This window comes from Misgurnus anguillicaudatus, chromosome 13, assembly GCF_027580225.2.
Source record: "Misgurnus anguillicaudatus chromosome 13, ASM2758022v2, whole genome shotgun sequence".
Classification (NCBI taxonomy): Eukaryota; Metazoa; Chordata; class Actinopteri; order Cypriniformes; family Cobitidae; genus Misgurnus; species Misgurnus anguillicaudatus.
In genome coordinates, this window is record NC_073349.2 from 34690573 (window position 1) to 34704418 (window position 13846).

At 37.2% G+C, this 13846-nt stretch overlaps 1 pseudogene; it reads left to right on the plus strand.

Annotated features, from left to right (window-relative positions):
• Positions 1-13846, plus strand: part of LOC141349243 (very long chain fatty acid elongase 1-like) — a 75013-nt pseudogene that overhangs the window by 56328 nt on the left and 4839 nt on the right.

The window sequence follows — 13846 nt, forward strand, 5'->3', positions numbered from 1 at the left end:
GCTCTAGGTCCTGTCGAGTGAGAATATTATTCCTGCTCACAGGCATTGTCCTCTGAGTATAGACTTCAGGTAAGTCCAGGAAGTTTTCTTCATTCAAGTTGGAAACCTCGAGACCAGTAAGCAAGAATGTGTCTACAGACCTCTCTTGACCAAGGGTACGAAGAAGAATGTTAGTCTTGACTCCTGAAAGATTCAGTTTTCTCGTGAGATGTTGAGTACAGAAAGAGGCTGAACTTCCAGGGTCTAGAAAGGCATAGGTGTTCACAATCGTGCTCCCGGACTTAGCCTTCACCTGTACAGGCACAATAGAGAGAACACTTTCATCACTTCCGGCCCCAGTATGGCCACATGTCTCCATTGACACAAGGGCATTGTTGACTGACACGTCCTGTATTTTAGCCTTAGAGTCATGGTGTAGGACAGTTGGATGTTTGCGTAAACAGATATCGCATGTTGAAGGCTTGTCACATTCTCTGCTCATATGACCTCTCCTTAGACAGCTGAAACACATTCTGGCTACTTTCAGAGCATCCAATTTTTCCCTGTGCGTCATCTCATAAAGCTGTAAACATTTCTCCAGCGTAGGTTGGCTCTTACACACACAGCACAATTCTTCATTGTTTTTCTGTGAAGCTGGGCCTCTAGCCTGTTGGTGCCAAGCTGCTGGTGTAGTTGGTCTTGAGGCAGTATTAATAGCAGCAACAGTAGCTTGGCCTCTTCCAGTATGTCTGCCCTTAGATTTAAAGTAAGGTTCTGACCGCATACCCTGTAGATCACCAAAGAGAGGGTCAGACAGGATCTTGACCTGACGCTCAATGAAGGCCACAAAATCTGGGAACATAGCTGTGTAACCACGATGCTCCTGTAGCTCGCAGGCAACAGATCTCCATTTTTCCCTCAGTTTATATGGCAACTTCATCATTATAAGGCGAAGATTAGATGGAATGTTCATCTCCTCCATATGATTGAAAAAGACTGCAGAGCATTAGTGTCATCGACTCTCATTGTTGGCCATGTCATAGCCTTCTCTATATAAGCTACAGCAATTTTAATTTCGTTGCCAAAGTGTTCCTTCAATAGATTCTTTGTTCTCTCATAGCCCTGGCCAGAAACCATGTTATAGCAACTCTGAACAAGTTATCTTGGCTGCCCTCTGGTGTATTGATCGAGATAATAAATACATTCTTGTTTATCTGTAGTTTTCTTTTCAATAGCTTGTTCAAAAGCTCTAATGAAGGCAGCATATTTAAGTGGATCACCAGCAAACTCTGGTATAGCCCGTGGAGGAAGAGAAGCTAAAGCTTGGTTCTGAACCAGCTGAGCAGTGATGTTAGTTTGCTGTTGCATAAGGTCATACAGAGTAGGATGTTGAACATTGTCAAGACAGGAATGAGGACGCGGCTGTAATTGCATACTTGTACTCCCTTGTGAAGTTGACGGCTGAAGTCCTGGTGCAACGTTGGTGGATCTGGGTCCTGGGGCATTCCCCTGCACTTCAGACCTGTAACAAGATGGCACATATGACACTGAGGACAAAGTGTTACTAGATCTTACTGAAGGCTGGGCTTGTGGAATATGCAGCCTTTCTTTAGGTCGTACAGTCAATGGCAGAGAATGGTCCTGTTGGAAACAGACAGTTTTAGGAAGTTGCGAGACAGAAGCTGTGTTCAATAAACTTGATGTTTGTGATTTCAAATGAGCATGCAGATAGGCATTCATAGCATCTTCTCCATTATCCTCTTCATACTCATCCACATCTTTAACACCACATACATTTTCAAACACAGTCAATTTAGCTGTAGCAGCAGCCAACTTGGCCTCAACCTCTAGCTGCTCTCTTTTCCTTCTCAGTTTTGCCTTTTCAATTTGAAGGGCTGCTTCTTCAGCATCAAGATCATGCATTTTTCTCAAAGCTGCTGCACACTGTAAAAGTGCAGCCCTTTCAGCCTTTGCCTTTAGATGTACAGAACTAAGACTGGAAGCCTTTGAATGAACAGAAGAGCGACCTTTATGTTTTGACCCTTTACTTGACATTGGATATACTATCTTCAGGCCTTATATCAGAATTTATTATAGACAGCACATCAAGAGTCTCATCATCCCTTTTCACAGCAGTATAAGCCAACCATTGCTTCACATCATTCTCAAATGTATTCATTCCGTTTAGTTTCTGTGCAAACCAATTTTGTTGTTTGTCATATTCAAGGTCTGGCATAGGCATTTCCAACAATGTAGTTTGAGTTTCTAAAACCTCTTTACACAACATGGTATATTTGTTTAAACATTTCTTCACATCAGACACAGTTTGAGATGTCACTTTTCCAGTTACAAGCTCATTAATCCTTTGCTTGATTTTATTAACTTGCACAAGTTGGGATTTACGGTTTTTCTGCAGGTTTTCAAACAGCATTGTAAGTCCTTTAGCAGTTAATTTTCTTGTGCGTTTCCCTAAGTCATCAACAACCGAACTAGGTTTATCAGGAGAATTATTTTCACCTGTAGCCACCAAAGTGCCTTTGGCATTGTCAAACAATTGTTCTTCCTCTGCACTCATCTTTGTGTGTTTAAGTGCATTAAATTCAAGCGCTCAATGAAACAGCACAATAACCTTACTTATGCGGAGACAGCCTATAGAACTCACAACACAGGACTTTCAACTAACAGCACAAGTAGCCTAATATTACAAAGCCACAGCACTGAAACAGTATTTCAATTTAATTTCAAAGGTCCAAGTTTACTTTTCAATTCAATCCGCAGAAAATATGAAAGTGTACCCACCAGCTTTCCGTGGTTGCAGTCTGTACTAGATAACAACGTGAAGACTTACAGATGTTTCGATTAAGACTCCCAGGCTCCTCAACGGGTAAACAATCCAGTGAGACAAGCGATCCTTTCAATATCCAGATCCAAACAATCGGGAAAAGGTTCTTACGTTGTGGAGGCTAACCTCTAAGCCAGGGGTCCCCAACTGGCGGACCCCGGTCCGAATCCGGACCGCGAGATGCGTCCATCCTGACCGCAAAGACTTTTAAGACAATAAACTACATAAATAGCAAATGCTATTTAACGTTATTATAAAATCCAATTTATATCAGGCACATATATGGTCAGCCCAGTAGCGCTATTTGGGTCCTACATCGACACAGGTTCCGAGTGCGGCGCCAGCGCGAACAGTCACAGACAGGTGTGCAGGGAAGAAAGCAGAGAGCCTCATCTGCTCGCGAGTCTGTTGCGGTTGTCAAAATGGGGAAATTAAACACCATTACGAAACTACCTTCGAAGAAACTTACCCTCAGGTCCGAGGTAAGGGTGCGAAGAATAAATGAACTAAATGAACTAAGCCCAGTATGAGCGACCCACACGGGTCCTCTCTCACTCACTCACTCACTCACTGCAACAACGAGCTTTGACGAGTCATCGAGTGTTCACTGATAATACAGTGGATTTTAGGAAAGCAATAAGAAGCCCTTTACAGATGGGGAAATAGTAAAGGAGTGCGTGGATGCTGCATTTTTGGCTCAGCGTATAGTTGCGAGTCAGGATTCTCAACACTTAACATTATCAAAAGTAAATACATGTCAAGAATGATCAATGAACATTGTTTTTTTTTTTAAACTAGGACTGTATGCTTTCGTCTTTAAGTTCAACTTAGTTCAGCCTATTTAATTTTCATTTGAGCTTATTTACATTTCTATATACTTGAAGGAACAGTACAAATTAAGAGAGAAATGTTTTCCTGCACTTTTTCATTTTTCCAACACTGGCAGTTTAGTTTTGCCTGTTTGTGTTTCTGACTGATATGATGATGATCTTTTACCAGTGCAACTTGAAGCACAGAAGAGAGTGTTCAACATTTACATTTAGTTAAGTAAAGACAATAAATGAGAATGAAGGTAACATGTGATATGATTTGATTAAGCCAGAGAGGTTTGTGTTCATTGATTATGATTGTTAATCTCAGTTTAGCAGAAAATAGCACTTTAGTTTTCCTTTTAAGTTGTTATGTGGAAATGAATGTGTGTTTTGCAGATTTAGAGATGAATGCATTTGCACTGTTCCCTTCATATTTTTGTCAGACATTGTTAGTGGATAAATTTAGATATTTTGTACCAAGCAACTGAAAGGACATACAGTAACAGAACAGTATTAAAATGAAATCCATTTTGTGAAGGATTATTTATGCTTATACAGTCTTGTTCAAAATAATAGCAGTACAATGTGACTAACCAGAATAATCAAGGTTTTTAGTATATTTTTTATTGCTACGTGGCAAACAAGTTACCAGTAGGTTCAGTAGATTCTCAGAAAACAAACAAGACCAGGCATTCATGATACGCACGCTCTTAAGGCTGTGCAATTGGGCAATTAGTTGAAAGGGGTGTGTTCAAAACAATAGCAGGGTCTACCTTTGACTATACAAACTCAAAACTATTTTGTACAAACATTTTTTTTTTCTGGGATTTAGCAATCCTGTGAATCACTAAACTAATATTTAGTTGTATGACCACAGTTTGTTAAAACTGCTTGACATCTGTGTGGCATGGAGTCAACCAACTTGTGGCACCTCTCAGCTGTTATTCCACTCCATGATTCTTTAACAACATTCCACAATTCATTCACATTTCTTGGTTTTACAGCATTTTTGATATCACCCCACAAGTTCTCAATTGGATTAAGGTCTGGAGATTGGGCTGGCCACTCCATAACATTAATTTTGTTGGTTTGGAACCAAGACTTTGCCCGTTTACTAGTGTGTTTTGGGTCATTGTCTTGTTGAAACAACCATTTCAAGGGCATGTCCTCTTCAGCATAGGGCAACATGACCTCTTCAAGTATTTTAACATATGCAAACTGATCCATGATCCCTGGTATGCGATAAATAGGCCCAACACCATAGTAGGAGAAACATGCCCATATCATGATGCTTGCACCTCCATGCTTCACTGTCTTCACTGTGTACTGTGGCTTGAATTCAGAGTTTGGGGGTCGTCTCACAAACTGCCTGTGGCCCTTGAACCCAAAAAGAAAAATTTTACTCTCATCAGTCCACAAAATGTTCCTCCATTTCTCTTTAGGCCAGTTTATGTGTTCTTTGGCAAATTGTAACCTCTTCTGCACATGCCTTTTTTTAACAGAGGGACTTTGCAGGGGATTCTTGAAAATAGATTAGCTTCACACAGACGTCTTCTAACTGTCACAGTACTTACAGGTAACTCCAGACTGTCTTTGATCATCCTGGAGGTGATCATTGGCTGAGCCTTTGCCATTCTGGTTATTCTTCTATCCATTTTGATGGTTGTCTTCCGTTTTCTTCCACGTCTCTCTGGTTTTGCTCTCTATTTTAAGGCATTGGAGATCATTTTAGCTGAACAGCCTATCATTTTATGCACCTCTTTATAGGTTTTCCCCTCTCCAATCAACTTTTTAATCAAAGTACGCTGTTCTTTTGAACAATGTCTTGAATGACCCATTTTCTCAGCTTTCAAATGCATGTTCAACAAGTGTTGGCTTCATCCTTAAATAGGGGCCACCTGATTCACACCTGTTTCTTCACAAAATTGATGACCTCAGTGATTGAATGCCACACTGCTGTTTTTTTGAACACACCCCTTTCAACTAATTGCCCAATTGCACAGCCTTAAGAGCATGCATATCATGAATGCTGGGTCTTGTTTGTTTTCTGAGAAACTCCTGAACCTACTGGTAACTTGTTTGCCACGTAGCAATAAAAAATATACTAAAAACCTTGATTATTCTGGTTAGTCACATTGTACTGCTATTATTTTGAACAATACTGTACATATGAAGAAACATTATTCAATATACTTGATAACACTATATTTTGTTTAATAAAACAAATATTTACACTAATTTCTTTAGTCTGGCGAAAGCTGTCAATTTATGTTTTTACGTGCAGTACATGTCTGGACCTCGGCTGGTGCGGAGGGTTCATTTACTGGACCTCCACCAATTTTAGGGTGTTTTCACACCTAGTTCGTTTGAGCCCTCCAGACGCTCTCAGATCAGTTCAGGGTGTATATGTGAACAGACCAAGTGATCTCAGACCCCCCTAAAAGGACCCAGAAGTGAACCGAACTCAGACCATGTCAGGAGGTGGTCTGAGTACGGTTCGCTTTTGGGTTCTTTTGTGGTTCGATTTCTTTTTGATATGTGAAATCAATGAGGTCCCGGTCCGCTTTGCGTGTCGTTTGGACATTGTATCAAAATAAACTGCTGCACAGAAAGCTGGGATCTGAGTTCTTATGAAGTTGTGATGTGAACAAGAAAAGGTCTGAGATCACTTCAGTTCTGAAGAGGACCAAAAAAGAACTGGGTCCTCTTTTGAGTCCACTTTATTGTGAACACCAAAAGGACTGAGGTCACATTCAGCTAGTTCCTTTTCTGGTTCACTTTAAGTGAACTGGGTTTGGTTCTTTTAAAATGAACTATATGTGAAAACACCCTTAGTTGAAGACCCCTTGCTCTAAGCCTTAGCATGGATGGCATGGTGTTCTCAACGCGTAGCAGAAAGAAGTCCAGACTCTTTAGCTCTCTTTGGGTGGTGTTCCCGTTTATTATAAATATATCAAAAGAGGTATCATAAAATCATTCTTTGCCCAGTGTTGATTGATAAAGTGCTGTTGTGCTGATAAATAAATTATTGTGGCAGACTCACGGCTACGGTAAGAACCGTGTGTTCCCCACCATCCACACCTTTCTCACTAATTACCACACCTGTAGATATATCTACTTTCCAGTGACGTGCTACACCCAGTGCAATACTCCCCCTAGTGGCCAAAATAAGCACTAACTAAATTAACCAAACTAAAGGTGAATATAAATGGCTCCTACATACCTTTTTTTTTTTTTAGATGTGTAAGCCCCGAATATGTACCGAGCCCCTAAGGTGACATTGGAGTAAAAAAAAATCGAAAGTTTAGTTTCATGTGCTCACGCGAAACCATGTGCAGAATTTTTTTGTTCTTTCGCACGCGCACATGAAACTATCGCATATCCTCAATTCAGATCTGTTACCGTGGAAATGATAATCCTTCCGAAGGAGCTCAGGAGAAGTGCTGCCTCACCATTAGTCGTGACTAATCGTTTGCAGAACAAAAGCTTCTCTTACACAACACATGTGTGTGTACTGTGTACAATAATTATGTATAAATGCACACACAGACACGCATGTATATAATTGTGAAACATTTGAATGTGTATATACATGTTTATATTTCTATATTATATATAATCTATATTGTATATAATCTATATTATATATACATATAAATATTTATTACATAAATATATATGTTTGTGTGTGTATTTATATAAAGATAATTATTATTATTAGTACACACACATATACATTATGTAAACAAAAACTTTTATTCTGCAAACGATTAGTCACGACTAATCGTGAGGCAGCACTACTCAGGAGCAAAGAATTTCAATGGAGAAAAATACTCAGAACTTTTCAGATCTGTCTAACATTTCCTTTTGTTACAGTTCTTGATGGCTGGTTGGGGAACAACATACACCTGGAGATGTGATCTCTGTGACCCCTCCAGCAGCCCTCAGGCTCTCAGAGTAAGATTTTTTGTGAATCTCAGCCGTTTTCAATAACTTAATAAGTCTTTGTTGTAAAATATCTATAATTGTTTTTCCTTGTTTCCTCAGATGGCTCGAGCAGCCTGGTTGTTCTATTTTTCAAAGTATGTTGAGCTGCTTGATACGGTAAGAATTTTTTAAAAGGTTTTTCCCCACTTAAGTGTATATTGCTTTAAGGTGTTTGTTTTCTTACCTCAATTAACAAGAACTGTGTCTGTGATGCAGATGTTTTTTGTGTTGAGAAAGAAGCACAGTCAGGTGACGTTCCTGCATATATTCCATCATTCTGTCATGCCGTGGACTTTGTGGTGGGGCATCACTCTTACTTCTGGTAAGTCTATCATTTCTGCTAGTCTACATAACATTTGTAAACTTTTTTTAACCCATAGCCTATATGCATACATTTTTGCCAAACATTATTACACATTTTGGTTCTCATTAGTAAAAAAATAATACCTCATTAACAGTTACAAAATGATAAAATATTGACATTTTATTTGTCATTAAAGGCGGGGTGCATGATCTCTGAAAGCCAATTTTGATATTTTAAAACACTTAAACAAACATGCCCCTACCCCAATAGAATCTGGACCTTCTTTTGATAGACCCACCCAACACATACGCAAACCAGGCAACAATGTTGGTTAATAGACACGCCCCTTACTGCTGATTGGCTACAAGTGTGTTTTGGTAGTTGGCCCGACTTCCTTTTACAAAGTCGTTTTTAAAAATCATGCACCCCGCCTTTAAACGGCTGCCAAAATATATATAAAGTTAAAATTATGCCTAAAGATATTCCAGGACTCAAATGACCAGAAATATACATTTCAAGCCCGGAATACGCTGCAGGATTTTTGCACTCCTATAAGATTATTACCTTATCACACTGTGCGACATGGATTGTTTAAACTTGGGTTACGACAAACATGTAGACTGTGCGATGATGACACCTATTCAACAGAGGCTTCGATGGCTGCGTCACAAATCAGCACAACGTCACCAGCATGCGCTAGTGGTAAACAAATACTTGTACGTAGGTTGTGGCAGCAAACACACTGGTGTTGATCATGCTGAATTTCTGACACTGTCAGAAAACTATCGTAGACTATTTTTGGACGCAAGACCGGAAAAACATCCGTCTTTGAACCTCTCTCGCTGTACGACATAGGACCACCGATAAAGAGCCACGATCACAGAAATCGCAACGATTGTTTCACGATGGCTATCTCTCATCTGGGACAGGCAAAAATCCTGCAGTGTATCCTGGGCTTAAGGGATGAAAGCGTCAGAATGTACCTAAATGTAAAACAAGGGCATCATTAAAAGTTGTGTCCAGTATAGTATAGTGACATTGGTACAGTAGTAGCTGTTGTGGTTTTCTTTTCCCTCAAATGAAACAATCTTCAGTCTTAGGTTCTGATTTCAAGAGATAGACTTTTATTTTCCGGACAAAATAATAAGCCGAGCCTGCCTGATTAAACCTCCCAGGACCAGTCAGGCCGGCCTGGGAGGAATCTTCAAACCAGTCTCAAGCTCTCAGCCAGGCTTGGTAAATATATATGGTCTTTGTCCCTCCCCTCCATATGCTTTAACAATACGTTTCTGTTCAGGCTTGTAACTTGAAGAATCACATGACAGTCCCCAGACCAGACCAGTGTCTCCTTTCCTTGACCTATTTGACCCTTGGCTCTTTGCTAATACTAAAATCCTTTGTGCCTGCCTGTCCAGATGGCTCTCTAAACTACCCTGAAACCCGAATACACCCAGCTGGTCCAATAGCAATCCCATGGCAAACAAACTCCTGATCCGCATACAGCATAACACATGACATAATGCATAACTTCATGGAAAACAAATTGCATGTGATTATAATGGTGTGATTATAATGGTAAACTCATATTCATCATATAAATGTAGATTGGGATTAAAATAAAACTTCTTCATAATCCCCGCTCTGAGGCTTAATTTAGCCTCACCTTTCCTGTTTATTTTAATCCGGAGTGCTGTTTCATAATTCAGTGTCTTCTTATTACTATCTTGTGGCTAAAGAAAGCCACTATACATTACCAATTACCCAATTATGCCACAGCACTTCGAACTATGGACATTAAGACAAACATCTTTCCATTCTCATTTTGACTTGAATGTAAAAGTAAAAGTACTTAAGCCCTAAACAGTTTGTGCGCAATTGGTTCTACGCTTACAGTTATCGTTTTAGCTATGTAGAGTATATGATAAAGCATCGTAAATGTAAAGTCAACGTTAATGAATCCAAGTAAAAAATAATAAAACAAAAGTAAAGTATGCATAATAAACACAAATTAAATGTTATAGATTCAATGTTCAAATTCAAAACAAGTAAATATAACTAATTGATACTGAATTGAAGCATAAAAACTCAAAAATTAAGTATAATAAACAAGTATAAATGTAAGTTAATTCAAATAAACAAAGTAAAGAGCAATAACCAATAATAAAACTAGGTAAAGAAAGATTTCAACACAAATGAAAGTAAATTACTCCAAATAAAACAATTAAATGTAAATAACCAATAATAAACTAATTAAAGATTGCATATTACACGCATGAATGTAATTAATTCAAATAAAACTAGTAAATGGAAATAACCCATAATATAACTAAGTAAATCATCCATAATAATTCTTGATCACAATTTAAATAAATTTTTCCATCCTCATCAGAGGTGCTTGAATTCTCGTTTACTATTTGTAAATTCATTACTGTCTTGTAACGTAATTCCTGATAACATTCTTGTTGATTTCAAGTAAATTTTTCCATCATATTTTAAATTTCATTTGGTTCTTTAACCAGACACCAATGCCTCATTTACCCACTAACCTTTAATTAAAATTGATTCAGTATATGTTATCATGTATTTCTAATGGCTGCATCTAGTTGTTATCCTAAGATAAATTAATGCCTTATTTATAAACTTAATAATCTACTTTTTGATTGTAGTACTGTACATAATTTATTTATTCTGTATTCTTATTCTGACAAAACTTTATTAAATTCCTTATTTAGCTTAATCCCATGCCTTAATCTAATTTGGTATCCATTTGGTTGATCAACAGAATCTACATATAATTGATGATTAATTGTTGTGTTCATCCTTTTGTAAGGATTCTAAATACCCTTCTTTTGTAGTGATTTCTTGTCTCCATCATATTTAAGTATTTTTCCTCCCCCTCCTAATGATAATGAGGTCAAGCATTTTCTTTTTCTACCAATCCAAAATAATTCTCCAATCGATATTATTTGATCTTCCAATACCTTCATTGTATATGTTGCTCTGATTTGATTATATTATTCTTCTAATAGCATTTCTCTTCTCACTTTTACACCTTAAGTTATACTTTTTGATGTCTTCATAATAGATCTAGAGGTTTCTTAGTTGATTCATTCAAAATTCTTGTTATAAAACATTTCCTATTTAATTTCCTTAAGTCTATAATTCCATAAGGCTTATATTTTCTTGATTGTAATCTTACTGTACCATTTAGAATTTTTACTGTACCATTCTGAAATCTATCCTTCCTTTTTTATTTTTAGTGTTTTGTTATTTACTTCCATTGACACAAATTTCCAAATTGTGGCCTACCAGATGTATTTTTAAACTCAGAATTTCCCAAAAGACCTAAATATTATCCAGATAAGTTGACCTTAAACTTTTTCTCGTAATCCATAAGAATTCTTGTTGAATTTATCACCCCAAAGTATGTGGACTTGAAAATGTTATTGCATTATTGAAATCTGGTTTTGCAAATATATTTCCTTAACTGTAAATATTCCCCATTTGTATCATTGTTATCTTTGGGATGTTTCCCATAAAATGTCCACCTTAAGTTCTCTGTTCAATGTCTCTATGTTTTCAGTCTTTCTTTCAGAGTCTGTTCCTTTGAAATTATTGCAGATATTTCACTGGGCCTCGTTTAAGGCAAAAGTCCATCGCCAGGAAGTTTAATTGACTGTAGCAATGCAAATCTTCTGTAGTAATCAGCTTCATTTTTTAATTGACTGTAGCAATGCAAATCTTCTGTAGTAATCAGTTTAGTTTTTTTTTCAATTCAATTTCTTTTGACAATTTCTCTTTTTCACTTTTTCCTCTCGGTGTTCAAAACTTTGCTCTCCATCCGTCGGTATACTTGAATTGCTTTAACTTTGATTTGGTTTTGATGTTTCTTCTTTCATATCATTGGCATTCTTTCTCCTTCTCTCCTTCCTACGAGCTCTGCTATACAGTGGCTGCTCCTCCCACTTGGACATTCTGGAGCTGGTCTCATCTTGTCTCCCCCATTTAGGCGCCCTGTGGCCGTGTTTGGCCTCCTCCGACCTCTCAAACCTCAGATAAGCTAGATCATCTCGCACAAGAGTCATGTTTCTCATCTCCTCCTCCACTCCTTTCAGCTTTTTCTGTACACAAATAACTCAATACATAGACAATTAGTTTGTTCATATAACACTTAATTCCAGATGTTTTTACAATACGCATAGGTCTATCGGCGAATATTTCATGCAGTGTTAAAGGTGTACGGTTGTTAGTTTAGGTAAAACATAAGTTCTGTTATGATTAGTATTTTCACACATTTTGTTAAGTATGGCTTTGATGATTATTCCTTTTCTATACATCTTTATCTACCATCCCTTGTGAATGTAGATAATAGTCAAATTTTCTTCCGTCACTTCAATTTTTCCCTTCTTATCTCAACTCAAAATCTTTATTCTTCTCATGAATCAAATAATTCATTTTCATTCCACTTATTTGCCCCATGTACATCTATGATAATAATATTTATGACTGAGATTTCTCACTTCTTATACAATCTAAAAAGATCTCCTGACACTCTGAGACCCTTTTTAGCTTCCACATCTGTTTGCCCATGCTGGCAAATCAACTGTTCTCCTGTGTGCCTATAACTCAATGACAACCAATCATTTTATCAACTTTTTAGCATTAATCAACCAAATTAACTTTCCGCATGTTGGAATAGTAGTTCATCCATTCTAAACCTGTATAATATTTTCCCTTATAATTAAATACGTAAATGCAAGTATCTACTTCTGCAAATAATAAGTCACAGTAAAAATGTTTATCAAATGGAGAAACACTTGTAAGCAAAGTATGTAATTTTTTTTTTTTTTTTTTTTTTTTTTGGATCATCAATCTTTTCTTGTCATTAATTGCTCTTAAATCGTGACTAGATACAATTTAGATTTATTTCCTTAAATTGTATGTTTGTTACAATAATTAGTTATTTCTTTTTCTATTCTCACAGCTTTTTCTTGTTTACCTTTTATAGTATCCTATGGTGTTTTTTCAATTTATTTCTTTTATCTATTTTATTTTCCTTTCTGCCATAGCTGTTCGATGCCATATATATTTGCTTTTTAGCTTAGTACCATCATTGGAGTTCTAACTTCCTCTGTAGATACCAAATTCAAACCCCCCCAATTTTCATTATGCATTTCTTCCTGTCAGATTAATAGGAGTCTGATTTGATTTCAGAAAAGGTAGTCACACCTAACAACATAAGTTCTTGATCAGCCTTTAAATTTGTCTAGCTGATTTTCACCTAAAGATTGTATGTGTCCCTACAGTTATAAAGTCCTTTGCTAAACATTGAACGGCTGTTTCACTCTTTCCCCTCTTTCACTCAAAGGCTCGTATGAAAATGAAAAAGTATAGTCCAGTTTTTCTTGCCTCCAAGAACATTATTGTCTCTGTGGGTCTTTCTGGACTCCACTCAGTCTTTTTTCTGAACATGTTTCAGAACATTGTGCAGTGCCCCCATCACTGCTTGAGCTCAGTTTTAGTCCCATTCCTGTAGGATGTGTTCTCAGTCCAGTTTATGAGTTACTACTCTCTTTGCAACTCCAACACTTTGATGTCACACAGTTTTTGCCATTGTCTTTTCATCGCCAGCTTTTGTTCACTTTCTTGAATGTCAAAGGATCAGAATGATCAGCCCACAAGGTTTTAGCTTGACCCATGCAAAATATTGCCTTTTGATTTAAAATAAAATTTATTTTGTGACCACCTTCCATAATCAGATGAAGACTCCTCTCCATTTTGTAATAATTTATCTTTGTATAATTTATCTGTGTCATTCACCTTTTAATAATTTTCCTGTCCTTTTTATTTTTCTCTTTATTTCCACCTTTAATAACTTGGTCTCTACTTTTTTCTCTAATTTGTTGTTTTTTTTCTTTTCAA